This window comes from Oryzias melastigma, linkage group LG24 (genome assembly GCF_002922805.2).
Source record: "Oryzias melastigma strain HK-1 linkage group LG24, ASM292280v2, whole genome shotgun sequence".
NCBI lineage: Eukaryota > Metazoa > Chordata > Actinopteri > Beloniformes > Adrianichthyidae > Oryzias > Oryzias melastigma.
The window spans coordinates 162,824-166,660 of record NC_050535.1 but is presented as its reverse complement, the minus strand read 5'-3'; the positions used below and the strand labels follow the sequence as shown (position 1 = coordinate 166,660).

Below are 3,837 nucleotides of genomic sequence, written 5' to 3'. Positions count from 1 at the left end.
GATGTAAAATGATGTCATCACAGTATTTTGGAAATTCTGCCAACATCAAAGCACTCTAAGGATGTCCAGCTTATTAAGTTCATCAAATTATGTGATGGTAGTTAGCTGAAAAAAAAAGTCCAAATAAAATAAAAGATTAAAGAAATGAATCAACATACAGACTCCAAAACAAATTATCCTACAAAAAATTGAAAAAGCTAAAAAAGACACTAAGTTCTAAATGATCTTGTTTGCACATTACAGCTTTTATCAAAGATATCTGTTCTTTTTTAACAATTATTTTACAGCTCTGACTCATGGGAAACTAGTAAGGGTGTAACCAACGTTCCTCTCAGTTTTTGTGCGTCTGAGTAAACACAGAGACTCACCAAGCGCTCCTTCGACCACGATGAACAACACTGAGGGTTCACATCTATAGTTCAACCGTATGATCTCTCACATCTTAACAAGCCATGTATCTTGTAAAATGAATTAAACTACGCCACTAATTTTGATTTTTAATTAGCACCTGAACTACTCATAGACTGCCTATGAAATGTTCTTATAATTATCATCCAGAAATGAAAAATCTTGATAAATGACCCAAAATAAGTGCAAATCGGCTGCTTGGGCAGTTAAATTTTACCTGATTTTGCCGCCTGTCCTTCTCACTCCAGTAACTGTAGATCTTGTAGATTGAAGCCTTCTCGAGGGGAGGCTTGTCAGCAGGATTGAGGAGATCCTTAATGTGTTCCTTCCACTGCCTGACAATGTCCACAGTTGTAGTCAACAGATCCCCACCTGCACCAGAAACAGTCCCTGCAGAAAACTGCTTCCCCTCCTGAGCTCTGGATGGTTTGACAGAATCTCTTTGAGACGAGCCAATGGTCCTTCTCCATGGCCTCTCCGAACTCCTCCCAAGGCCGAGTTTTTGTTTGCACAGTTTTTGTCTGCAGCTCACGCAGACGGCCGGTATCTGTCAGCTGCTTCTGGAGTCCCACAAGCCACCAGGTTTGGTGGGACTCTTTCTTCAAATTGAAAGGATTCCTGCCTTCTGGTGACCACCACCAGGTTCAGGGGTTGCCACAGCAAAAGGCACCAGAATCGGTGCGCTGTGGTCACTAGAGTTGTGACCACAGCTTCAAACAGCAGCAGAGATGATAGAGGTGGAAAACATTTTTTCTCCACAGGAAATGCATTACCTCCAGCCCTCACGAGATCAGACCAGAGCCTTCGCCGTCACTTCCTGGTACGTCTACCGCCATATTGCAACCCGTCGACAGCGATTAGTCCGAGTCACGTTTTTAGAGGAACTGCTGTCACCAATCAGGAGTGAGCTTGTTCTGGCTTGCTCAAAGTCCACACCCCCTTAGAGGAATCTCTCAATCAAATGTTCAAGGCGGGGCCAGCGGGGGCCACACGCTTTTACTGAGGCATCTGATTGGTCAGTTTATAACTTGAATAACTGGTGATAAAGAAAAAAAATTCAACAAAAAAAAATGTATTAGAAAGAACGTGTTAAGAAGGAAGCATCAGAGCAAGAATGATTATTCTGACATGAAATAACTGAGAAATTACTGTCTGTTTCTCAATGGAAGTCTATGGGACTTTGGCCTTCTTGCAACCCGCAAGTACTTCCTGTTTGGAACACAGAAGGGGCGGGGTTGTGGTATCCATTGATATTCATGTTAATGGCTGTGATACAGACTGAAGTGATAGAGGACATTATCCATGAGTGAGATGCTACATGATCATGTGAAAAAGCCATTGCAGATTGGAAGGGTTTCTGTTAGAAGTAAAGCTGCTTATAGGCCAGGCTTGTGTATTATGTTCATTTGTTGAGTTTTTCACTAGATAAAAATAAGATATTGTTATATAGATGTCAAAGTGCCTACTTTTTACACAAAACATATGTTTTGAGCTTTAAATGTACTTTTGAAAAAGGGTTTCAGTTGTTTTAGACGTTGATCTTCAAAGATCACCAGTTTTCTAGTTTAGATCATTTTTATTAAGTAAAATAAACTCATCCCACTGGCAGATAATTTCACTTGTTTTTAGTCTGAATTCTCCTAAAGTAACACATTTTTTGCTCATTTTTAGATGGCTCATTCTTGCAGTGTGGTGCTTTGACTATGACGTTTTTAAACAAAATCTCCAAATATAGCTGGTTTTATTGCCAATATTTGGTGTGTATTTGATTATATTAATTTGAAAACTCCTCTGAGTGGGCGGGGCTTTGCCCACCCGCTGGCTCTGCTACCCACAGGGAGATAACGTAACATGATGGCTGCAGAAAGCTCCAGCCAAACAGTTTAGACTCAGACGATGAAAACTGTCTCCGTTAATCTTCTGCAGCAGAACATCTGCTACAGCCGTCATAACGAGGAGTGGAGGCAAGCGGCTACTTCAGGGTTCGCCGGAGCATGCCGGTCGACCGGGTCTCTTATAACCTCATCGACTCAGGCTTGCATGGGCCGTCCACACGTCAAGACAGCGAGATTTTTAAAATTAGGTCTTATTCAGTAGTTTGACTGACAGAGATTTAAATGCAGAAATAACTAGAAAAGAAAAACTGAAAGGAAATTTAATTACTGGTCCTTTTTTGTCTATAAAAATGCCACAGGTACATGTCAAAAACAAAAAAAGGCATGATTTTCATTGAGGGGGGGTCTTTAAAAAATGTTAAATCGAATAAAAAAAAAATCTATTTAATGTTTCAAATTTTGTTTTACAGGATCCTAAACATAGGAAGTCAAATTAATCTGCAAACAGCTGTGATCACCGGTGACTGCTGAAAAAGTTAAAGATTAATTATTGTTTGATACAAATGTATCCTCCGTATGTAGGTAAGAAAAATGCTTTAAAAAACACAACAAAAAAAACATAGTTCTGCTTTAAAATCTTTATTTATTCTTAAAACTCAATCTTACACGCTCCCTAACGTGAAAATGTAAAGAATAGTACTGTAATGCTGTATGGTGCCCCCTGGTGGTGACTTGTGGTTAGACAGGAGGAGCAGGTCCCCACAGGTACCCAAGAACAAGAAAAATGTAAGATTTTAAAATAATGAAAAGTTACTGAGCATGTGTGTGTTTGAGTGCCAAAAATCTAAAAAGAAAAGGCGGGATTAAAATAAATATATTTCTCCAAAAATGTTACGTGTAACCTTCCAGTCAAGAGTCCCTACGTTGCAGGAAACACACGTATGTGTGTGTGTGTTGTCAGTAATTAATAGACTTCTTCTGGTCCCTGAATGCAGCATTACTAACACACACACAGTGACAGAGCCTCCTGTAGGAGGAGGAGCAATCAGAGGAGGTGCTGCGTCTTCACGTTCTCCTCCTGGATCCTGGATGTTCTGAGGCTCTGTCTGGATGGAGCAGACCTTTGAGGTTCTGTGGTTCTGATCGGGTCATGACCCAAACATAGATGAATGACCATAAAGTCGTTCTGAGGTCGCTGCAGCCGTGTGAGGGTGTGATCAGAAACAGCTGATCAACAGGAAGTGACATCAGCTTCCTGCTGTGGAGCTCCTGAGGCCTTCCTCCTGCTGAGGAGGAGGAGGAGGAGGCTGCGATGGTGCTCTGCCTCAGAGAGAGGCGAATGATAAGGCGAATGAGGACAATGCACACACACGTGCACACACACGTGCACACACACCGCTCAGGTCCAGATTAAAGCTGGAGAACGTGAAAACGCGTTCCGTTCTGGAAGTTTCCTGTGCGTCAGCGTGCCACTCCTCCATGCAGGAGCTCACCGTGCGGCCTGCAGGAGGACGGGGGGGTCCAGATGTTTGCTTCAGTTTATGTTAATCCCCCTCCCCCCGCAGCACGCCACCATCTGCACACCCCCCCCCCC

At 42.4% G+C, this 3,837-nt stretch overlaps 1 protein-coding gene across 1 annotated transcript in view; it reads left to right on the top strand.

The window, feature by feature from the left end:
• Positions 1-3,837, top strand: part of msra (methionine sulfoxide reductase A) — a 25,538-nt gene that overhangs the window by 12,569 nt on the left and 9,132 nt on the right. The window lies entirely within an intron of this gene.